A 26,178-nucleotide genomic window follows, 5' to 3' on the forward strand; every position below is an offset into this window, starting at 1 on the left:
TTCAATCCCTGGTCAGGGAACTAAGAAACCATATGCTGCACAGCGTGGCCAAAAATAAATAAATTTTTTTAAAAAGAAAAGAATAAAAAGAGATGCTCTAACTAGTAAAGGGGAGCACCTCTGACTTCGATTGCCTTCCTGCTGGTGAGCTGAGGGGTGGTGACCAGGACTGTGATCCCTTACCTGCCCTGTCAGCCTCCGGAGGAGCTTGTCTCAATATATAGATTTCTGGGCTCTACACCGTCAGGTGGACTCAAGTGATAGAGATGGGAATCTCCAAGGACCACTGGTTATTGTCTTCCAGCTTCGGCCCCCTAATTTAGACCAATTCCAAACGCGATTTTCTAAAGAGAGCTTCATTACTACAGCCTTTCTATGCACTCTTAGATGAGCCTTCAGAAGAGCTACGCTAACCCTCTGAAGCAGTTACTGTCTAAATATATAGACTTACTTTCTCCAGCTACCTCAGGATGTGCTGCCCCTGAAATCACTGGAAAGTGAAACTCCAGTCAATCAATCATGGCTCTCACGGACACAGCTGTCAAGGATTAAAAGGCATTTCTACTATCTGCTTAATGACAGTGTTATGTATTTGGAACTTGTAACTGCTCGGTAGAAGGGTGAATTTTTTTCTTTTGAGGTGTAATTGGATTTGAACTTCTAGGTAATTATTTAATAGTTATGTTGATACAGTTTCCTTCCCTACTTAGTATAATTAAGCTTACATTTGTACGTTTTATTTGCTAAAACCAAACAGCTAGTGTTAAGGTCTTTTTTTTTTTACAACTTTATTGAGATATGTTTCACATACCATAAAATTCACTCATTTAAAGATTGCAGTTTGGTGATTTTGCAGTATATTCAGAATCGCGCAACCGTCACTACAGTCTAATCGTAGGCCATTTCAGCATCTCACAAAAAAACACCTTCCCCAGCCTAAGCCACTACTAATTTACTTTCTGTGTCTATGGATTTGCCTGTTCTGGATATTTCACATAAGTGGAATCCTACAATATGTGGTCTTTTGTGAGTGGCTTCTTTAATTTAGCATAATGTTTTCAAGGTTCATCCATGTTGTAGCATGTGTCAATGCTTTATTTCATTGCTAAACAGTGTTCTGTTGTGTGAATGTATGACATTGTTTGTCAGTTCATCAGCTGAGGGATGTTTAGGTTATTTGCACTTTTTTTTAGTTTTTAGGAATAAATGCTGTTATGAATACTTGAGTAGATAATTTGGTTTTGAAGCTCATTAGAAACAATATTTCTAATTGTTCAGTTTGAAAAACAGTTCTTAAGTTCTCTTAATTTATTCTCAGTTCTCTTAAAGGAACAGAAATTCATTCCTTCCTTCCATGTGAAGGGAAGAAACAACTGAACTGAATGACCCTTTGTCCCTTACACCCTAGTCTTCCAGAATTTCCACCAGGTTCCTTGCATGACCTTGTAATTGGGGCCCGCTGGAGGGATTTGTTCTAGAATGGCTTCCTTTAATCCTTCTAAATCTATAAATGCACCTCCGTAAGAACCTCAAAGAAGCATAAAAGAACAAATGAATCCTTCAAATTACATAGGTGATTCTTAGTCACTGACAGCTTTGCACTTTAAGACTAAAATTAGAGTTGCCCTTTCTATCTAGATACTCAATATCAGGTGCATATCTTGGGATCCCAGGAGATGACTCAATACTTTACTATAAAAGCTTTCCTTTATGTTGGGAGAAAGGGTTTTTTGTGGTTAATTTGAAAGTGATCTGAAAAGCTACTTAGAAGGGGCAAGTGTGGCTTGCATCACAAAAATAGTTTTTTGATTTTTAAATAAAGAAGAATACAATGGTTGACCTTGCTCTGATGTTTTTCATCCTGAAGATTTCTACAGGCTACCAGTGTGGTTACTAGATCTGCTGGTGTGTTTTCTATGTGGCATTGCCATCATGCGCTTTTGTGACACTCCACAAAGAGCACAGCCCATGGCTGCTGTCAAGGTGTACTGTTTAAAATCGAGAAGCAGTCTCTGGGCAATGAATACTATTGCACCATTTAGGATACTTACTGTAGAAGGGGATGGGTGCTAATACTATTTTTTTTTAACTCATATAGGCCAGATTGCCAATTTGTTATTGTATTTTATGGTAAGGGCATGAGTGTTTTCAAGAGGCATTTAAAATCTTTTTTATTTAAAAATGTTTCTATTAAGAACTTAAAAATTAAAAGATACATAATGAAAAAAGTTGTCTTCTCCTCTAAACCCAATCAATAACAGATGTTAAGAGTATAGTGTGTGCCTATGTTTTTCCCCGTATGCTTATACAACATTACGGTATTAGATAGTCAAAAAAAAAATTTTTTTTTACTATAAAAGTAGTGCTAAGACAACACTGCTGAAAGTTTTGGAAGAGTCACTTGCAATTTTTGCTGCCTGACATACTAGCTGTTTTTTTAATATTCCCATCCAGTCTTCTCATACGTGTTACAAGTAATTTAAATGTAGTGTTGATATTTACCATTTAAAAATAGCTGTGTAATAATTCATTGAGTGGAATATCATAATTATGCAATCATTCCACTATTTAATTGCTTTATTTAGAAACCCAGAAGTATGCCTACTAAGTCAAAAGGTATAAACACTTTCCTTGCCTCTTAATTTTACATAGTCAAATTCCTATTGAGAGTGTTGAATTAATTGATGATGAAATTCTGCTCTACTATCAGCAGCCCTTGGTACATATTTACTTAGTAAGATATAGTTTACATGTATTTAAAAGTTTGATTTTTAAAAAAATTTGGGAATATAAACTTTATTTTTTGCTGGATAACCTTAAGATTCTAATTGAAATAGATTTGAATTAATGTAAGAAAGGTACTAAATCTCAGACTAATCTAATGGTAACTGCCTCTAACTTCAGTGCATTGGTTCCATAAGCCACCCGTGAAGATAGTAATTCTGTTTTTTAATCACATTTTATTAAGATAAATTAGGGTACTTGCTTTTTTGAAAATAGAATGATCTCGTCAATTTTTATGGTTTTAATATCATGTATGCTTGACTATACTGAGACTAAATTGAACAGACAATGCCTCTTCTTCCAGTGTGAAGGAAGATCCTCCCAAAAGCTTTCTTTCTGCCCAACTTAAACATTTAACTTTTAGGGTTGCAGATGAGATGGTAAAATACCTACTTTTAACATTAGCTATGTGTTTCAAATTTGTTCATCTATAAACCAAGAAATGAGCTTTTCCCCCATTACCTTCATGTTTCATGAATGTTACACACAGTTCAAATTCACTGTTGAACATTGACTTTTGTAGTCACCCAACAAATCAAGAGCAAACGATCTTTTCTTCCAATTTGTTTGAGATGCAGCATTCTTTTCATCCATTGTGTGATGCTGTTAATGGAAATTTTATCCCAGACCACAAGGACCCCTGTGGATAACACCAGGGCACTCAAAATCCATCCTGTGATTGCTACGCATCGCCTACGGTGTTGCTTTCCGTGCTTTTTAAATGGTGCCACCCAACACTTGAAACTGTAGCTTTATGATCTCAGGGAGCGTTAGCAAATCTGTTTTTTTTAAATTAATTAGTTTATATTTGGCTGCGTTGGGTCTCTGTCGCTGCGCGCGGGCTTTCTCTAGTTGTGACAAGCGGGAGCTACTCTTCGTTGCAGTGCGTGGGCTTCTCATTACGGTGGCTTCTCTTGTTGTGGAGCACGGGCTCTAGGTGTGTGGGCTTCAGTAGTTGTGGCATGCAGCCTCAGTAGTTGTGGTTCGTGGGCTCTAGAGCTCAGGCTCGGTAGTTGTGACACACGGGCTTAGTTGCTTAGTGTTATTCTCTGTGCCAATAAGTGTGTGGATGAGAGCATTTCCTAAAAGAATTTATAAAAACAAAATCATTGGTGCTGTAAACCAGCTTTACAAGGATATCAAGTTAGTCTACTTTTAACACCTGCTTCAGGAATGTGGCTAAATGTACCGGACTCACCCTAAAACTACAACTCTGGTTCCTAGGGGTTGAAAAGCTGATGCCCACCCTGCAGGTTTGATGCTGTTTTTGATGGTGCTCAGGTAGGTGATACTGACACTATTCCAATTGCCCCTCCTGGTCGATAGCGGTTGTGCAATGGGGCCTGATTTCAAAGATGTTTGAGTGTGAAGAACATGTGAGTCTGAGTGTACATATCAAGATGGGGCTGCATTTGTATGCGGTGGGGCCAGGGGGAGCCCTGCAGCTGGGCCACTGTTGGGCTCACCACCTGCCTTTTGCATCGCTGGTGGGTTATCAGATCCGGTGGGCGCTAGATGAGTTACTGAGGGTGATAGGATGTGTATACCTGTGGAGGAGGAGAGGAGATGTGAACCGCCGGGAGAGAACTTCAGGGAAAGAGCAGGTTGTCTAATGTGTCTAATGTGGTCATGCTGCTCTCTGTACGTCACCTGCCCGACCAGTGCCTGCTTCACCTACACCCTACGCACATGACTGACCTTCCTATGTCCTTGCTCCAGACCCCAGCTAGTGATTGTTCTTATCTAAGGGGCTGTGAGGGGCATCCCCCTCTGCTAGTTTCCCTGGTAACTAATGAGCCCACCTGGCATCAATCCCCCTATAACTGGCAATCTCCCACCCTCCACCCCTGCCCTGCCCCATGAGCAAAGACTGCCGCCATATCCTGCCCGCCCATCCAGTGCACACAGTGGGGTGTCGCTCCAGGACCTTGCTTCAGACGTGTAAGTTCCCCCATCCATTAAACCACTCATGTCTCTCTTACTGACTCTGGGCTCTTTCTTTGATCTTGAAGCTGGGCAAGTGCAGGCCTTGTAGGCCTGCGGGGGGCAGCCCAACAGGGCGTTAAGTCACATTAGGGTTATGGTCCCTGAGATGACCCATCCCTTTTGTTCCGTAAAATGTTAGGTAAATTTCAATTTCCCATTAATGAAGTTGCAACTATTTGAGTATTTTGGAGGGTGAGGCTACTGCAAAGGGCTGGGAATGGCCACCAAGGGTGTAGCTAGAATGGGAGACAGCCAGTGGGAGGCCTGGCCTTGATGACACCAGCACCTTCCATATTTAAAAAGGAAGAGACTAGGGCCTCCCTGGTGGCGCAGTGGCTGAGAGTCCGCCTGCCGATGCAGGGGATACGGGTTCGTGCCCCGGTCTGGGAGGATCCCATATGCCGCGGAGCGGCTGGGCCCGTGAGCCATGGCCGTTGGGCCTGCGCATCCGGAGCCTGTGCTCCGCAACGGGAGAGGCCACAACAGTGAGAGGCCCGCATACCGCAAAAAGAAAAAAAAAAAAAAAGGAAGAGACTGGAATAAAAAGACAAGGAGCTTTCATTGTTTTTAGAATGATATACTCACAATTGGTCATCCACTAATTATTTTATAGCAGGTTATGTATCAACATGAAACCAGAAATTTTCCAAAAAAGAAAAAACATATATACTGCACAGTTTTTTTCAGTATTAGCTGATAACCATAGAGGTTGAGGTTCCGTTCTAGGTATCTATCTTTTTTTTTTTTTTTTTTTTTAGTTTTTAGTTAGTTTTTAAAAATCTTCAGAGGTTAGCTAGACTTACTGTGGTGATCATTTCACAATATTCAAGCAGCGTGAATGGGTAAACATAGTGAAAATAATGTCTCCCAGTGGGACCTCTCTAGAGGTGATCATGGCTGGTTACATAGTTGCATATTCAGATTTATATATATATATGCGTGTATATAAAATAAATATATATAAAAATAAAATAAAATATATAAAATATATATAAAATAAAAATATATATAGCATGTGTGTATGTCATGCCTTTCTCTTTAACAACCTATGAGACTAAACTGTGGGTTCATTTGAGTTTTCCTCATTTATTTTAAAAGCTGCATTACTTTTCATTGTATGGATGTACAAACATATACTTAACTGATTCTCTGATGATGGACATTTACACTCTTTTCAGTCTTTTACTATTACAAGCAGTGCTGCAAAGAACATCACTGCAAGTATGGTAAACTTTTATTGTCTGAAAGAACCAAAGTCACTTTTTGGGAATTACAAAATAAATTTGTAATTTATTTATATACAAATAACTAAGTTCCTTAATATCACTTTTTTTCCTACCATAATAAAAATGTATTGAATCATACCACGAACTCAGAACATAGTGCTATTGTATTTACCCAAATGTTTTTATGAAAAAAGCTACATAGAATAAATGTCTCATGTTTCTTCAGTTGGGTTTACAATTGGGAGGCTGATTACTAAGACAGAGCAGCTGCTTTAGAAGTGGACCGACCATCATTTTCTGGGTCCTTACTTCATATTACTAGGTTTTAATTGTTGATGTTCATGATTTATATTCTATTCCAAATTAATATGACAAGATAATCCTCTTGAATTTTTTTCATTTTGAAACATTCATTATCTGAAAAGAATCATCCAGCATTATCAGGATATGCAGATCAACTATACCAATTTCTTCACAAAGTCATCAAGTATCATGTTGAATTGATAATGAATAAACACTTAAATGCAAGTGGAAGATGGAAGGAGGGAGGCCTGTGTTCCCAGCATCACTCTACAAGGGCAGTTGCTGTTCATAGACACTCACTTGTCTATGGTGGGAGGTGTCTAGGACCCTCCCGCCCCCTGCACTGGAGCCTGCAGACAGCACTAGATCTGCCAGGAATCACGATCCAACGACCCAAAGGAGACCAACCGCCTAGCAAATACCCAATGACGCTTTAAATGTCATCCCCATTCTTTCCTTGATGACAATTTTGTATTTGAACATGAGCCTGCCTGGCACGCTGGAAATCTACACGTCTTCCAAACAAGTATAAAACTGTGAAAATCTGATTTTATTTAATTTTTATTTTTTGCCCACGCAGCATGTGGGATCTTAGTTCCCCAAGCAAGGATCGAACCCACGCCCCCTGTATCGGAAGGGCACAGTCTTAACCCCTGGACCGCCAGGGAAGTCCCAGAAAATCTGGTTTTAGAGGGAGGTTTGATTTGGGGAAGAAGCTTTGCACCTGGAGGAGAAATGAATTCTGTCTGTCGCTTTGCCCCCCGGTTGTGGATCTTGACCAAGTCACTTCCTGTCTTGGGTCTCCACTTCCTCACCCGTGAGAAATGATGTGAACCTGGCCCTGCAGGGCTGCTGCTTCCCCGCCTTCCAAAGCTGTGGTTTTAATTGAGGGACTAGACACATGCCCATAGTTAAGTGTTTTCCGAAAAAGTAACATTGGGTACGTTTGAAAGAATATCTGTAAACATGTAAATTATGAAGTATAAGAAAACCAGCTGGGGGGTAAACGGGGGGAGGGATAAATTGAGAGACTGGGTTTGACATATACACACTACTATATATAAAATAGATAAGTAATAAGGACCTACTTACTGTACAGCACAGGGAACTCTACTCAATACTCTGTAATGGTCTATAGGGAAAAGAATCTAAAAAAGAGTGGATAGATGTATATGTATAACTGATTCACTTTGCTCTACAGCAGAAACTAACACAACATTGTAAATCAACTAGACTCCAATAAAAATTATAAAAAAGAAACAAAAAACCAACTGCCACAAAGCCACCACTGTGCTCAGGAACTGCCCTTTCCCACGGGGCCCCTTCCCACCCACCCCACATTTTCCTTCTCTTGTGCAGTTTTGCTCATTAGAGCTGGACGTACAGTCTGTTTCCTCACTTCACTGGTGAGACATTAAGGTTCTAATGGAAGATGAATCAATATTCCTGTTCCTTTTTCTCCTGTAAATAAACCATTTTCAAAATACCTAAATTAAAAAATACTTTCCTTAAAATTATTCAGCACATTCATATTAAAGCAAAATTATTTGGTTGTCTTGCTGAAGAATATATAAAGCTGAAGTGTGGATTTCCAGTCAGTGAAATAGGTAGAATATATATACGGCAACAGTTTGAACATTTCTCGTTTTCTCCTTAAGTCATTGAGTTTTGGGGGGGGGGAAATTTTTGCTAAATATCTCCCATATGCTCTGATACTAAGTTTGCAATGTTTACTAAACTCTGGAAATGAACTGCTGTGCTGACATATTTATTCAGTCTTGAAACAGATGGGATTCTATTTGAAGGGGAGAAATGATTTTTTAGAATCTTTCTGTTTTAGTCAAAGATTAAAAAACTGTCCCTGTTCATATTGAATTTTGGTCATCCGGTAGTTTGTATAATTGTATGGAAACTGTTTTCAACACTTCTGTTTAAAGACAATTTACAACTCCCTGAGAAGATTCCTTTGCACTAATAAATAATGTCCTCTATTTTATATTTTAATACTCACTTTAGTGAGGGGGTGTGTGGGATGAATTGGGAGATTGGGATTGACATATATACACTACTACGTATAAAATAGATAACTAATGAGAACCTGTTGTATAGCACAGGGAACTCTACTCGGTGCTCTGTGGTGACCTAATGGGAAGGAAATCCAAAAAAGAGGGGATAGATGTATACGTATGGCTGATTCACTCTGCTGTACAGCAGAAACTGACACAGCAGTATAAGGCAACTATACTCCAATAAAAAAAATAAGTAAGCAAATATGAGTCTTCTGAAGTCTAGGTGATGGCTCGCAGTAACAGTTTCCAGGGGTAAGGTTTAGCTATAGAATGAATTCACAGAATAAAAGGAATACCTCTTCCAGCACAATGTGCAGGACTTTATAAAAGCTAAGCTTACAACAAACACAGTGATTCCTGAGATGAAATGGAGAAACCATTTATCCCTGTCCTGGAACCTCTGTGCTTTTGTCTACCAATACGGCCACTCCTGACCACAGCACAGGTTGAGAAAGCTGTTGAGCTACTTTCTCTCTCCATGGCTGCGTTAGTTATCTATTGCTGTGTAAAAAACAGGGTGGCTTAAAACAACACACATTAAGCATCTCATAGTTTCTGTGGATCAGGTATGATCCTAGGAGATCCTAAGCAGGATTCTGTTTAGGATGTGGCCGAATCAAGGTGTGGTCCAGGGCTGGGTTCTCATCTGGACGCTTTCCTGGGGAAGAACTGCTTCTAAGCTTACTCAGGTGGCTGGCAGGATTCATTTTCTGGTGGTTATATCACTGAGGGCCCTGGTGTTTTGTGGCTATTGGCTGGCAGTTGCCCTCAGCTCCTAGAAGTCAGTCCTAGCTCCTAGAAGCTTCTGGAAGTTTCTTGCCACGTGGGCTTTCCCATCATGGTCACTTAATTCACCCGGCCAGCAAGGAGAGTTTCTAGAGTGAATCTGCTAGCAGGACAGAGCCTTACATAACATAACCCAGCCAAGGAAGGGACATTCCATCATCTTTGCCATATTCTATTGGTTACAGGCAAGGTCTTGCTTACACCCAAGGGGAGGGGTTCCCCAGAGGAGTGACCACCAACAGGCAGGGACTGTGAGTCTGCCACAATGACCACGTTTGACGGCTGTCCAGCACCCTGAATTCATCATGATGTGCTATATTGTGAGGGTGAGGAGAGACTTGCAGTTTACTCCCAAAGCCTCCCATGAATTACATTCTTGGGCTCCTGCTGGATTTCTCCCTGGCCAGGTGATCAGGTCGGGACCACTGAAGATGCTCTGCTAACCTCTGACTCTACCCATTTGGGATCTGGCATCCTTTACTCCATCAGCCGTCTCTGAGAGACGATGCTTCCCGTCTTTCCTTTCACCTCAGGGTTTAATCGTAGCTAACACTTCTCCCTGTTCCCCTCTCTTCCTCTGGGGCCTCAGAGGCAGCTTCTCTCCCCACGCTCCAAGCAGCTTTCCCATCCTCCCATCTATCTATCAACCAGGTTTCAGAGGGATGGAAAACCAAACCCTCAGCCTTACATTAGATGCTACATTTTTCAGGGCAAAAGGTGCTGGCTTTTATCAGATTCTCAAAGGGTCCCCCTCTACCCCAAAAGAGTAAAGAACCATGGTGTGAGGGGATCCTCACGTGTACATTTGGAGGAAAACGCAGACAGCTCACGTTTGGGGGCACATTTGGTGGCTGGGCTGGCCGTCTTCGCCCCGCCTACCCGGCCCCACCGGCGGTACCAGGCCTGAGCCGGGCAATCCTCCATAGCCCCAGGTGTGGTCGGCCAGAGAACAGCACGGTAGGTCATGTGCCCGTGCCTGGCACGGTTCTCAGGCTCTACTTTGCTTATCAGACACTCTGCCCTTGCCTTGAAGCTCAGACCTTGTGAGCTGACGGCATCCTCCCCTCGTGCCAGAGTCAACACGGCCGGGGCACGTGAAGCTGGCGGTGCTCCTGGAGAGGGGGTTGGGTGCCACCTTGTCGCTGAGGGCAGCAGGCGTGTTTGGCCTCATCTCGACAGGCCCCTCTGACGTCTCTCCTCATCCCCCCTCCTCCCGAGCCCCCGCAGCACTTATTTGGGTCAGTGGATCCAAGGGCAGCGACTCTTCCCTGTCTAGGGTCCCCCGGGGTCTGTTGTCAAGTAAGATCCACTGTTCTTCAAATCTCGGCCCCCTGGACATTTCATTCTCACTGGCGGGAACCCTGGCAGGGCCTGTGCTTCCAGAAACCAGAGCCGTGTGTAGGGGTACAGCACCATATCCCTGGGCAGGAAGCTCTGAACCTGCACTTGGCAAGTGTCCCTGGCTTGTGACGGGGCAGGCTGCACCGGTGGAGCAGAGACGGCGATCAGCTGAGCGTGTGCAGGCTCAGGAATTCTATGCGCCGTCAAAGCTGCCGAGGCCTCCAGCTCTGTGCCAGCTCCATGTCATACTATGGAGGTTTGCAAGGATGCCACACCAGTGTTCCTGCCTTGCAGCCCCGGAAGAAAGAAGCAAGTTCTGCACATGGTCAAGACTCGAAAGGCATCTGCCGTGAAGCGTGGACTGTGCATTCTGGAAAGCGCGTCAGGCTGGCTGGGCCAGTTTGCAGGAGTGACGTGTGGCAAAAACCATACCTAAGGAACTTAGAGACATGAAAGGCCCCAACTTCTCATTCTCTGTGCAACTCATGTCACAAGAGGGAGGGAAGGAGGCCACGCTGGTTGATGTTGGGAAATGAGACCAAATAACTAGGTCAGAAAGGGTAGCACCGGCTCTGACGGGATGGGGGCAGGTGCCGTGGATGCGACCCAGCGACTTGGGATCAGATCGAACAGGCCGAGTCCCAGGGAGCAGGGGTCAGCGGGTACCCACCTCTGGTCAGAGAACAACCTGAACCCTGAACTAATCTGCACATGTGACTGTGATCAAAACACATGAGCAGAGCATCAGTAGAATGTGTGGGAAATGAGCGTCCTGAAGGGGAGGCTAAGAATCTCCACCCAGGGCTCCTCTCTGGGTGCTGTGGATACAACACAAGTGTGCAGAGACCCTGATGCCCTTGGCCCGTGGGGACCCTAGGGCGAGGGCTTTGCCCCAGTGGCAGCACCGTCTCCCGTGCTCCAGCACGGGGCACGAGTTCTATCACCTTCTCTGTATGGCCACAGGTGAAAAGGTGGGGAGACACTGATACAGGTGACCTCAGAGATGTTGCAGTTTCTGGTCCAGACCACCACAATAGAGCGATTATCGCAGTAAAGCGAGTCACACGAATTTTTTGGTTTCCCAGTACATATAAAAGTTATGTGTATACTATATTGTAGTCTGTTTAGTGTGCAGTAGCATCATATCTAAAAAACAATTTACATACCTTGATTAAAAGAAACTTTATTGCTAAAAAATGCTAACCATCACCTGAGCCTTCAATGAGTCATAGCAGTAATATCATCAAAGATCACTGATCACAGGTCACCATCACAAATATAATGATAAGGTCCCAAGTCCTTGTGATAAGTAGGCAGAGGTCTGGGCTTGGTGTCTGATTGGGCAGTATGGTGAGGGGACCTCCAGGCTGAGGACCTACTACTGAGGGCGGATCATCCGTTTCCCTGTCCTGTGTTAGTCTGTTGAGGCTGCTATAACAGAATGTGATAGGCTGGGTGTCTTAAACAATAGATGTCTATTTCTCACAGTTCTCGAGGCTGGAAGTTCAAGATCAAGGTGCTGGCAGATTTGGTGTCTGGTGAGGCCCTGCCTCCTGGTTCAGAGACGGCCATCGTCTCGCTGTGTCCTCACAGGGTGGAGACGAGGGATCCCTCTGGGGTCTCTTTTATAAGGGCACTAATCCGCCTCGTGAGGGCTCCATCCTCTCAACCTAATCACCTCCCAGAGGCCCCACCTCCTCATCGCATCACATCTCAGGTTAGGATTCAACATATGAATTTTGGGGAGACCCAAACGTTCAGTCCATCCACCTTAGCTGACTCACCCTTAAGGGAGACCCCAGTGACTCCCTGGGTCACATTTATGCTCACTTCTGCCTGCTCTCCTGTCTTGCTACTCAAAGTGAGGTCCATGGACCACAGCACCATCCCTGGGAGCTTGATAGAAATGCAGGGTCTCAGGCCCCACCCCAGACCTACGAGTCAGAATTAACAAGAGCCCAGGTAATTTGCGTGCACATGAACGTTTTGGAGAAACTACCAGAAACTAAGTTAGCAATGTATGGAAAAGAGTGGTCTCAGGAACGGCATGGCCAGGGGAGCCCCACAGTCGTGGTTTCAAATCCTATCTCCACCGTCCCGCCCACGTGACCCACTGCAAGTTACTCACCTCCTCTGTGCCTCAGTTTCCTCACCTGCAAACCGAGGACCATCACAGCACCAGCTTCATAGGACTGGGAGACGAATTACATAGGCTGGTGTATGAGAAGTGCCTGGCGTGTAGTAGATGCTTGGTGGATAAGGATTCTCTTTCTGGAGCTTTCTTCCTGGCAGATTCTTCAGGGGTGGGGCTGAGGAAGGGGTGTCTTTCCTCAAGTGGGTGGATTACTCCCAGATAATTCCAGTGCAAGGGCAGGTGACACTGCTTTGGGCCATTTACAGAACCTCACACCTGGGATTGTACCTGGGGCATGCCCTTGTGCGCCAGGACGAGGCTGACTAGTGTTGGGAGGTGAGGCTCCCTGCAGTGGGGAAGGAGACGCTGCCCATGGCCCTGGCAGCTAGCAACGGTCCAGCCCCTCAGAAACGTGGTGGGTGATCAGATCTGTCAGGGCACAGCCCGACACCCACAGTGGCTCATGGAAAGGACACGGGGAGAGAGAAGTGGAGGGACAAGTTCAGAGCAGTCATTTTAGGAGCTTGGCTGGGAAGGGAAAGGGGTTTGTAATAATTGAGAACCGAAGGGATTTTTGAGAAAGAAGAGAACTGAAATGGTATTGGCAGTGGGGACTAGGGGGTAACTAAATTAGCCTTTATTTAGCCCCTGATATTTTTTCTATAGGTTTACTTTTTTAAAAAGCTTTTTTTTTCCTGGAAACTGTATGATAGAACATATATATATATATACGAAAGTGCATAAAATAAAAATATACAGTTTAATAAATAATTATAAAGCCAAGTCCTGTGTGGCCACCAACCAGCTCAAGAGGGAGAACCACGCCGGCACCAGAAGCCGGTGTGGACCATGGCCTCCCAGCAGGAGACCGCACGTGTCCCTATGTCTTTCTTCATGTCCCTATTTTACCCAAGAAGATACTGAGGCTCAGGTAGGTTAACAACCTTCCCCAGGGTCACACAGCTCGTAAGCAGCAGAGCCAGAATTCAAACCTATGTGGGTCTGACTGCAGGATGGGGCCAAGGGGCAGGGCTCCTGCATGGGGGCGGGGCGGTGGGTGGGCAGGACTGGAGGAGCAGGCCCAGGGCAGGTGGGCAGCGGTGGGCGGAATAGATTCGGGGACAGGGCTCCCTGAGCAGGGGAGGATAGAGGAGAGGTGAAGGGCAAACGGAGAGCCCACCCCGCAGGTGTCTGTCCTCAGGTCCCCCGACTGTGCCCAGAGTGGTCACCCCTCAGTAAAGCTAGCAGGGGGCGCACTTGAGTCTTACTGCTAGAGAGAGAACTTGGCAGGCAGGTCTGGCCAGTACAGGATCACCAATGAAAGAATATCCATGGACGTGACAGAAAGCCCAGCAGAAAGATGGACCTGCCCCCAGAGGGAAGGGTCCCAGTGCCCTCAGGGTCCACTGCTCTCAAGGGAGCTGGACTGTTTCCAGAGGAAAATGCTCTGCTGGTTGGTCTGAGGGTTCATGCTGAGTTTCAGTTGAGATAAGACAGATAACAAGGCACCGATCAATGGCAGGTCAAGGTAACCCTGCCAGAAAGACGTATCATTCAGAGGCAGCCACGTAGCCATTAGGCAACACTCGAATCTGATTTCTGCTTTCCCATAAGCAGCTGAGAATTTCTGAGACCTGTCTGTATAAAATTAGAAATTCTTAGAAAAGATACATGACAGATGTCACACCGACCCTTGCCCTCTGCCTAGTTCACACCCCACCACTCCAAGGTAAAGTTTATTTTTAGTTTCTTATACATCTTTCCAGAGCTTTAAAAATGCATATCCAAGCAAATAAAGTACTAGAGTCTAACCCACCCCCCACTTTTTACCATAAAAGTAACTGATTGCATACTGGTTTGCACCTTGCTTTTTTCCCCTAATTAAAAAAAATTTTTGGTAGAATACACATAACATGAAATTTGCCATCTTAACCATTTTTAAACGTACAGTTCATTGGCATTAGGTACATTCACATTGTTGTGCAACTGTCCCCACCATCCATTTCCAGGTTTTTTCATCTTGCAAAACTGAAACTCTCTCCTCTGAACTATAATCCCCCATTCTTCCCTCCTCCCAGCCCCTGGCAACCCCCATTCTACTTTCTGTATCTATGAATTTGACTCTTCTAGGTACCTCGTAAAAGTGGAATCACACAGTATTTGTCCTTCTGTGTCTGGCTTATTTCACCTAGTATACTTTCTTCAAGGTTCATCCATGTTGTAGCCTGTGCTAAAATGTCTTTCCTTTTTTAAGGCTGAATAATATTCATTGTATGGATAGACCACATTTTGTTTATCTGTTCATCCATCAATGGACACCTGGCTTACTTCTCATTTTAGCCCTTATAAATAATGCTGAGTATACAAATATCTTTTTGAGTTCCTGCTTTAAATTCTTTTAGTTATATACACAGAAGTGCAATTGCTGGATCATATGGTAGTTCTATTTTAAAATTTTTGAGGAACCACCATACTGTTTTCTACAGAAGCTGCACTATGTTACGTTCTCACTAGCAATGCATGAGTCCCAATTTCTCCACATCCTCTCCAACACTTGTTATTTCTTTTTTTTTTTAGTAATAGTCATCCTCATGGGTGTGAGGTGGTAGCTCACTGCAGTTTTCATTTTCATTTTTCTAATGATTAGTGATGTTGAGCGTCTTTTCATGTGCTTATTGGCCATCTGTATATCTTCTTGCAGAAAAATCCATTCAAGTCCTTTGCTCATTTTTATTTTTTATTATTTTTGATTAGTTTTTATTGGAGTATAGTTGCTCATTTGCTCACTTGCTCATTTTTAAATTGGGTTTTGGGTTTTTTGTTGTAGAGTTTTAGGAGCTCTTTAAATATTCTGGATATTAATCCCTTATCAAATATGTAATTTGCAATATTTTCTCCCATTCTGCTTGCCTTTTTAATTTGTTGATAGTGTCCTTGGACACACAAAATTTTCAGTTTTGATGACTTCTAATTTATCTATTTTTCTTTTGTTTGTGTTTTTGGTGTCATAGCCAAGAAATCATTGCCAAACGCAGTCATGAACCTTTTAAAATATCAAAATTAATATAAAAAAATCCATGTGAACAAACTATCAAAATCTAACCAAGATGAATCTTGCATGACTTACGTTCCTCATCTCACCGTGATCTCAGCCTTGTCCAACCCTCTTTCCTTAAAATTTTGATATTTTGTTCATCATGGGGCTTGGTGGGAGGCATTAATTTTGATCTTTAAAAATATTGCATTGAAAATACTAGTTGTCTTGATTACTGAGTTTCCCCGATGCCCCCTAAAATTTTGTACCCGAGGTGAGTTCCTCCCCCCATCACCCTAGTGCCAGCCCTGCTCCAGAGAGAGCAGTTAGCCAGGCTCTCTGGGGACGTACAGCTGTCTTCATGCAGGAGCCAGTTCTCCTCTTAGGTGAGGTGGGGTGAGCTGGAAACCCACCTCTGCGGAGAAGCCCCCTGCTCTGCCAGCAGTTAATGGACAAGTGTCCATTGCGGGTCTCACCCAGATCTCCACCAGTGGCGTGCTGGTGAATGTTCAACAGCTGGCCCTTGGTGGAGTGGGGATGGGCAGGGCGAGCTGGATTTGTAGGGTTTGCAGATTTCCATGACTAAATGCTCCCTCCATACGAGATTTCAAGCCACAAGCAGGATGTTGCTGAAAGCAGAGCTGGGAAGAGCTGGCAATGGGCAGACCCAAGCGTTGGGAGGTGTTGAAAGGAGAACCCAAGGCCACTGGGGGAAGGGGCAGCGCCTCCCCATGGGATGTTACCAGGCGTTGAAACTGCAGCACATCAGCCAGAGGGTAACCAGGAAAACATATCTAGATAGCAAGGGAGATTTTTTTTTTTTTGCGGTACGTGGGCCTCTCACTGTTGTGGCCTCTCCAGTTGCGGAGCACAGGCTCCGGACGCGCAGGCTCAGCGGCCATGGCTCACGGGCCCAGACGCTCCGAATCATATGGGATCTTCCCGGATCGGGGCACGAACCCGTGTCCCCTGCATCGGCAGGTGGACCCTCAACCACTGCGCCACCAGGGAAGCCCAGCAAAGGAGATTTAATGCAGGAAATTGGTTCCCCCAGGGGATGGAAAGGCTCAGGAATCATCCAGGGACAATGAAAGTCCAGGAGCGGTGAGAAGGCCCTCCATCCCTGGGCTGAGAGAGAGAAGGAGGCCATGGTGAGTACCAGAGCCAGGGGCTGGGGTCCCCTGGGAGAACCTGGGCCACAGAGGGCCTGTATGGCAGTGCTGGAACGGCAGACAAGATGGAGATGCTGTTGGAGATGCTGGTGGAGGGAGAGAGGGATGAGAGGGATGAGAGGAATACCCTGTCTTCTCTTCTCCTCCTGCCTTTCCGTCCCCACCAGTGCCTCCCATTGGAGACCTCACTGAGAAGGGAGCTTGCAGGCTGCAGGCTCCCCCTTCAACATACAGCAGAGCAGGGTAAGGATGAGGAACGGATCTGAGGGCAACCAGGCCCAGGGCTGGCACATCCAGGTGCTGGGCACCTAGCACTGGTCCATTATCACAGTGCCCATAGCAAGGGCCATGGGTACAGATGGCCTGGCTCTGTGATTCTGAGTATTGCTTGGTGATTAGACTATCTACAGAGAGAAAGGAGTTTGGGGCTTAAATAGTTGAGGACTTTAGATCTAAATGTGAAAATTACCCAATTCCTATAGAGCAGGAAACTGAAATGGGAGTAGATAAATGTTTGGAAAAAAAAAATTTTTTTTTGGCTGCACCGCGTGGCATGCGAGATCTTACTTCCCCAACCAGGGATCAAACCATGCCCCCTGCATTGGATAGGTGGAGTCTTCTTATTTTTTTAATATTAATTTATTTATTTGGCTGAACTGGGTCTTAGTTGCTGCTGTGGCATCTTCATTGTGGCAGGCGGGATCTTTTTTAGTTGCGGCATAAGGAATCTGTAGTTGCAGCTTGTGGGATCTTTTAGCTCAGGCATGCAGAATCTTTAGTTGTGGCATGCGGGATCTAGTTCCCTGACAAGGGATCGAACCTGTGCCCCTTGCATTGGGAGTGTGCAGTCTTAACCACTGGACCGCCAGGGAAGTCCCAGAAAAAATTTTTTTAATTAGAGACTTGGCTTAAGTAAATAATATTCTAACAGACCTCAAAACTTTGTTTTGTTTTACAAGAAAGAAATATTTCAGTTATTAAAGCTGATAGATTATTTTGATGAATGATAGTCATTACACTTATAAACCTAAATACAGAAAATAAGAAAGAAGCTGAAGATATTGAGAATGAGGAAATAATGAAGATACATATCATATATAAATATAAGAGAAAAAATAAAGAATTTAAAATAAAATACCAAGTACAAGAGACAAATTATTAATTTTTAAATAAATTATCTATAGATGCATGTTTGATGAGAAAAGTAAAAACCATAACGGATTTTAAGTTCCTTCCATATGGCTGATTGGTGTTCACAAAGCTTCGTGGGCTGCAGGTGAACATAAGTTGATAAAATTAAACCAATTCTTTAATAGGACATTTCAATGAACATTTTTATGACTTAGTTGGTAACAGAAATATTAAATAAATAGAAATATCAAACAGGACTATAAGGGCTAAGAAATTCTTTAGTGAAATTCCTTAGTTCAGTAGAAGATTCAGCACCAAAAACTAAGGCATTGATGCTAAGAGACATTTACTTAAGACAAAAGTCACCTACCAAATATCAACCGAATGTGCAACGTTGTTGAGAGCCTGATGTGATTCTCTAGGTCAAATTATGGTTCAGGCAATTACGGTTTCATCAAGCAGGTAATAGCTAGCCAGCCAAAAATCAAAAACAAACAAAAAAAAACATGGCAAAAACTTTAAAAGATCAATACGTTATTTGGAAACTGCTAAAATGGTTTATTGATTTATTTTCTCAATCATTTATATCCCTTGATAAGTCATGGTAGTAGCTCTGTAATTTAGTTTATTTCAATATGAAATAGACTATATTTTTGCTGATTTGATTTGCATTTGATTTACATGATCCTTCCTGCTGTTCACTATTTTCAGATCACAGATGCACGGGGAGCTCATTTCATGGAGGAGAGGCTGCAGCTGAGTTTCAGTTGATAAGTTGGGAGAGGGCTTCAGCCCGTAAACGTGAGCAGGGATGCGTGAAAGAACTGATACAGGGGCTCATTGGACAGTCACATGTGGACAGGGAAAGCTTACTCGTCATTCCTTCAACAAATATTTATAGGACACCTGTGTGCCAGGCACTGTCTTAACTGCTAGGAATAAAGCAGGGAGCTGAAAAGATAAAGACCCTGCCTTTCATGGATCTTACGTCATTGAGGACAATGTTCACGTACAGAGGGATTTTTTTTTTAAAGAATATGAGAAAGAATATATATGTGTATAACTAAATCACTTTACTGTACAGCAGAAATTAACAGAACATTGTAAATCAACTCTACTTCAATAAAAGTTTTTAAAAATTGAACAATTTTGGCCTTAAAAGTTATACAGGGACTTCCCTGGTGGTCCAGAGAAGGGTAAGACTCCGTGCTTCCACTTCAGGGGTAGTAAGAAGTGGTTTGATCCCTGGTTGGGGAACTAAGATCCCACATCCTGCGCAGTGTGGCCAAAATAAAATAAAATAAAACTTATACAAATCCCTACCACCATGGGACGCCCCAGTCCTGACCAGGTTGACACACTGGAGAAAGTATTTTACGGGTTGATGTTTGCTGCACTTGACCGTGAGACGCAGGCTAGGGTTATTCTGTGTGCCATGAACAAGGATGCATCCCGTAGGGGGCCAACAGGTGTCTGAGGAAGCCAAAAATCAGGTTTGTCTCACCCTTTCTGCTCCTATGTGTTCCACATTACAGAAAATGCAGTGAAAGTTATTAATTTTACATGTTACGATATGAAAAATGTTAGGTGTAGTTCACTTTAATTTTTCAAATGAATGTGTGTGACGGGGCATCAGAGAAGGAAGCATGCATGTCAAAACTTTAAAAAGGATTGAGATGCACAAAACCAAGGGGTGCTTCACAATGGAGTTTCTCATCATGGAAAACAGGAATAACAATCTCTGCTTTCCTTCCATTGCCCTCAAAAGGCAGGACATAAATAAAGGGAATGGTGCTTATCACAAAAGTGCCCCACCCTATACCACCTCTTTCCCAGAGAAATGTTTATAATTTGAGGTATTTGCTATAATATGTAAAAGAGCCATTTTAAAATATGCAAGGAAAGACAAAAAAAACCCTATGTTTGCTTGACTTATCATATTTGACAGTTACGTTAAAAAGCATCTGAAAACTCTAAAGTAACTTTACCAGTTCTCAAGTAGCTTGGGGCTGTTAGGCTGGAGGCTTACAGCCCTATTCAGAACAGTGCTGTGTTATGGATTCCGCAAAGCTAGGTCTGATTTAAATGGCTCTCTCCTACTGTGGCCCCAGCGCCCTTGTCAGGTCCCTCCATATGACTTTGAAAAATGCCGTAATACTTCTTGGAAAACGGACAATCCGGACATGGTGCCCCCATCCGGCGCCCATTCTGGGAGTCACGTGGGAGCTGATGGGATTTCGGTAGGAGGTAACTGTTAGTGTTAGGACCACACACGGAAGAAAACAGTCCTGAGCTGAACAGGGGGTAACACTGGCTTTTAAGTTCTGGGAAGGCCAGGACTATGCCTTAATCCTTTCTGAATGCCCTGCTCCTAACAATGCCTTCCCCACAGAGTATTTGTTGAATTGAGATACTAATAAGCAAAGCATCATTAAACGCAACAATCAGCCATTATAGTCATTCCATCTTTTGAGAAACACATGTGGACTGGTCTGAGCAAGAAAATGAATGTTACATCCTAGTTCGACTTCTTAGCTCTGGTACTGTTGTTATTGATACGTTATTGCTCATGGTGATTTCAATTAATTACATAATAACTGAGTTACTTTTCCTGGGGGACAAGAGGGCAGGGAGGTGAGAGAGCTTGGAAAATTGGAAAACAGAGTTCCTTGGCACTTGGACTTGAATCACAGGTCTATCATTTTCCGTGTAATCTTAAAAAAAAAATCACTAGTTTTTCTGAGCCTCAGTCTCCTTTTCTGTAGTAATGGAGACCACAATAGTATCTAAGTCAAGAGTGGCTGTGAGGATTGTGAAGAGGTCTGGCCACAGACCATAAAATCCAGTGCGGATATGAAAGGCTCTCTGTAATATGATTATAACTGTGTGTAGGCACGGCCGGCAATTGATTCAGAGAAATAACCAACTGAACTTACAGGGGACAGCACACAGGATCCTGTCCACTGTACCATGGGAGGCCAGGAGAGGGAAAGGTGTTTCACAGAATCTCACTTGCTTTACCTCTTGTGTCTTCTGGTCCCCATCTCTAGGATTCCATAAAGTGGTGGTTTTCCTTTTCATCTGTTATGTTAGTGTTTTCTAAGCCTTATTTTTTCCCAGATTGCTTAGGTGTTTTTTTGTTTGTTTGTTTGTTTTTAATTTATTTGCGCCAGGTCTTAGTTGCGGCATGCTTGTGGGATCTAGTTCCCCGACCAGGGATCAAACCCAGGCCCCCTGCATTGGGAGCTCAGAGTCTTAAGCCCTGTGCCACCAGGGAAGTCCTACTTAGGTGTTTTTTTAATCAGCTTTATTGAGGTGTAATTTACTCAGGTATAATTTACTATGCATCCAAAACCCATTCTGATGAGCTTTGACAAATTTACATATTCATACAACCACATTCAAGACACAGAATATTCCTTATTACCCCCAAAAGTTCCCTAGGCCTCACCCCCAGTCAATCCCCACTCCTGCCCCAGGTAACAACTGATCTGCTTTCTGTCACCATGAATTAAATAAGACTTTTGTCTAGCTTTTTGTAAATGGAATTGTACACCTATTCTTTTGTATTTCACTTATTTTGCTCAGTATTTTCAAGATCCATCTATGTTATTGAATGTATCAGTAGTTCATTCCTTTTTATGCTGAGTAAGAATATTTATGCTATTCTATAAATATACCACAATTTTTTTATCCATTCACCTACTAAAGGACATTTTAGGTTTTTCCCCAGTTTTTGACTATTATGAATAAAGCTGCTGTAAACATTCATATATGAGTCTGTGTGTGTACATCTATTTCCATTTCTCTTGGATAAATACCTTAGAATTGCTAGGTCCTATGGTACTTATATGTTCAACCATATAAGAAATTCCCAAAATGTTTTCCAAAGTGACTGTACCATTTACAATTCCATCAGCAATATATGAGTTTGCTCCACATATCAATACTTGGTGTCACTAGTCGTTTTCATTTTAGTCATTCTCACGGGTGTGAAGTGGTTACCACTGTGGTTTTAGTTTTCACTTCCCTGATTACTGATGATGTTGAGCACCTTTTCATGTGCTTATTGGCCATTTGTATTTTTTTTTCTGTGAAGGGTGTGTTCAAATTTTTTGCCCATTAAAAAAAGTAGGTTGTCTTTTTTTTAAAATACTCTTCTGTAATGTGATTATTTATTTATTTATTTATTTATTTATTTATGGCTGTGTTGGGTCTTCATTTCCGTGTGAGGGCTTTCTCTAGTTGTGGCAAGCGGGGGCCACTCTTCATTGCGGTGCGCGGGCCTCTCACTGTCACGGCCTCTCTTGTTGTGGAGCACAGGCTCCAGACGCACAGGCTCAGTCATTGTGGCTCACGGGCCTAGTTGCTCCGCGGCATGTGGGATCTTCCCGGACCGGGGCACGAACCCGTGTCTCCTGCATCGGCAGGCAGACTCTCAACCAATGCGCCACCAGGGAAGCCCAGGTTGTCTTTTTATTATTGAGTTGTAAGAAGCCTTTTTATTTTCTGAATACAAAGTTCTTTATCAGTCCTATATATTGAGAATTTTTTCTCCCAGTCCCGGGTTTACTGTTCCATTAGCAATATCTCTCAAAGAGCAGACATTTTACGTTTTGATGAAGTCCAATTTGTTTTGGTTTGGGCTTTTTGTGTTTTTTATCTAAAAAATCTTTGCTTACCCCAAGATCATAAAGATTTCCACCTATGTTTTCTTTTAGAAGTTTTATGATTTTAGTTTTTATATTAGGTCTGTGATTCATTTCGGGTTAATTTTTGTGTATGTTGTGGAGTGAAGCTAGGGTTCACTTTTTCTCTTTATGAATAATATGAGCATCCAGTTGAACAGTTTATTGAAAAGGCTATATTTTCCCCCACTGAATTTTCTTGGCAAGTTGTTGAAAATCAATTAACCATACGTGTGTGGGTCTATTTCTGTCCCCTCTGTTCTGTCCATTGATCTCTAAGTCTATCCTTATGCCAGTACTGTACTGTCTGGATTCCTATCCCCGCATAATGTCTTGAAGTCAGAAAGTGAGGTCCTCTAACTTCGTATTTCTTTCCAAGTTTATTCTGGCTCTTCCACGTCCTTTGTATTTCCATGCAAATTTTAGAATCAGCTTGTTGATTTCTACAGGAAAGCCTGCTGGGAATTTGACTGGAGTTGTGTTATATCTATGAATTGGGTAGGGAGACTGAGTCTTCCAACCCATTAAAATGGTATATGTCTCCATTTATTTGGGGTCTCTTTGGATTCTCTCAATAATGTTTTATATTTATATTTCTCAGGGAATAGGTCTTACCCCAAATTTTTTAAATGTATACTTAATTATTCATGGTTTTGGAAGCTAATTTTAAAAACTTTCAACTTCTAATTGCTAGTATATGGAAATACAATTGATTTTTTAATATTGACTTTGTAACCTGAGATATTATTTATCTCACTTATTAGTTCTAATAGCTTTTTTTGTAGGTTCCTTGGGGTTTTCCATATATGTGATCATGCAGTTTGCAGTAAAGACAGTTTCACTTTTCACTTTCCAATCTTTCTGCCTTTTATTTATGTTTTTTGCCTCATTGCATAGGCCAGAATACCCAGTTCACTGAGGAAAAGAGGCCATGAGAGTCAGCATCCTTGCTTTGTCCCCAAACTGGGGATGAAAGCATTCAGTTTTTGCCATTAAGTGTGATGTTAGCTCTAGATTTTTCAAATATTTCTTTATCAGTTTGAAGTGTTCTATTCTTAGTTTGCTAATAGTTTGTAACATCAATAAGAATGGAAACTTTTCAAATGTTTTTTCTACATCTGTGGAGATTATCTTTTTTTTCTTCAATTATCCTGTTATGGTGAACTACATTAATTGATTTTTGAATCTTAACCAACCTCGAATAGCTGGGATAAATCTTGCTTTCTGTATATTGCTAAATTGAATTTGCTAGCATTTTTTTTCAATGAGAGATAATATTTTCTTTCTTTTTTATAATGTCTTTGTATGGTTTTGGTATCAGAGTAATGAGATTTTATGAAAGGAATGGGAAAGTGTGTCTTCCTTTATTTTCTGAGAGTTTGCAGAGAATTCATATTCTTTTTCCCTCTAAATATTTGATAGAATTCACTGGTGAGACAAGCTGGGTCTGGAGTTTTCTTTATGGGAAGGCTTTTAATTAAGAATTCAATTTCCCTTCAGTTAATTTACTTTCAGTATCATTGATTTTCTTCATTGTTTTTCTGTTTCTATTTAATTGATTTGGGGGCTGGTATTTTTTCTTTCCTTCCCTCTGCTTACTTCCAGCTTAATTTGCTCTTTCTTCTACGTTATTAAGGTAAGTGATTAGAATATTTATTTTATATTTTTCTTTCCTTCTAATATAAGTATTTAAAGCAAATTTCCCTCTAATTATTGCATTAGCCAGAATGTCATAAACTTTGATTATTATGTATCCATTTCAATTGGCTTAAAATATTTTCTAATTTCCATTATGATTTCTTTTTTGACTTGTGGGTTATTTAATAGTATGTTGCTTAATTTCTAATTATTCAGGGATTTTTTCAAATAGACAAGTCTAGAGAAGGGAAAGACTTGCACAGTCTCACTTGGTTTACCTCCCGTACCTTCCGGCTCCTCTCTTGGACTCAGTGTGCTCAGGTCTTCTCTTGTCATCTGCTATCTCTAATGTTCTATAAGCGTTTTTTGTTGTTGTTGTTGTTGTTTTTTACTGAGATCCAGGTGTGATGTCTTCACACCAAGAACACTTTGAGGTCAGCCATGCCTGGAAGGGCCAAGTCTTGATTTGCAGGTGACTTGCCTTATTCACAGCCGATTGGAAGGAGCACCAGCAGAGGGCGCCAGTGACTCAGGCCATGGGAAGTGACTGTCCTGCACTTTATAACCACGTGCTGTGGTTATAAATTTATATGTGGGTATGCTGCCAGGAATAATTAAGGTGAAGATGAACTGGTTGTTAGAGAGGAAGGTGGCCATTTAGAGAGGAGAGCAACCCAGAGAGGCAGAAAAAAAATAAGCAAGCAAGACTGTAAAAATAAAATGAACTGAGACACATCAACTGAGGACCATTAGTCATGTGGACAGTTATACTATAAGGAACAGAGAACATTTCGCGAATGCAGTCATCTTGTTTCTGACTCATGGGAGGAAAGACAGAGAGAGATGATCAGCAGGGGTGGGGTTGAAAAGGCAAACTGAATTGCTTGAGTTACTATCTTAGAAAGTATTTCCCTCTTGAAGAGAAAGCCAGATTTTAGCTGCAAGCTGAGAAAGACTGCTAGAGCTTTGAAATGGAGCAAGGCCAACAAGGGGGAAATCTGGACCAGTCCAGGCGTTTTGATAGGAGCAAGCTGGTGATAGAAAGATGTAAGGGATTCTCAGTTTTCAGTTGTAATGAGGAAAATGGCTTCATTAATTAGAAACTGTAGCTTTTAAAAATGAGAATGAAGGGCTTCCCTGGTGGCGCAGTGGTTGAGAGTCCGCCTGCCGATGCAGGGGACACGGGTTCGTGCCCCGGTTTGGGAAGATCCCACATGCCGCAGAGCGGCTGGGCCCGTGAGCCATGGCCGCTGAGCCTGTGCGTCCGGAGCCTGTGCTCTGCAAGGGGAGAGGCCACAACAGTGAGAGGCCCGCCTACCGCAAAAAAAAAAAAAAAAAAAAAAAAAAAAAAAAAAAATGAGAATGAAAACACACCACATTAAGCAATAGATTTTAAAACATATCACACTCTTTTCAAGTTAATGGCCATTTTATTTTCTTTATAAAGGATTGTGTGCCACAACTGACATAAAACATGAATTTCAGTTGAGATGACATGAATGAAACCAAAGTGCTGTATAAAGCTTCAGCTTCTAGTCACCTTGCTTTTCTAGAATTGGCACAGTGCTTGGCACATAGTAAATATTAAAAAGTATTTGTAGAATTGAATTAAATTGTGACAGGGTACTCCCGCTAGAGATCTCAGTTTTTGAGTGGTGGAAATAGCATTTGAGCTTTGAATTTTCCAGCAAACATGGAAAGTGATGACAATCACAAATGCCAAGAAAACAAGCAAATATCAACGTGTAAGTTCTTGGCGCTGCTACAGTATCTGGAAGACAATCCACATGTGAGTAGATTCCTCTGTTTTTCCAGCAGGGGGCACTTTAGGATTTCCTTAACTCAATAGGCCCGCATTATAAAGTCTGAAAAAAACCTTTTGTTTA

The sequence above is a fragment of the Mesoplodon bidens genome, assembly GCF_964165515.1.
Source record: "Mesoplodon bidens genome assembly, chromosome: 6".
Lineage (NCBI taxonomy): Eukaryota > Metazoa > Chordata > Mammalia > Artiodactyla > Ziphiidae > Mesoplodon > Mesoplodon bidens.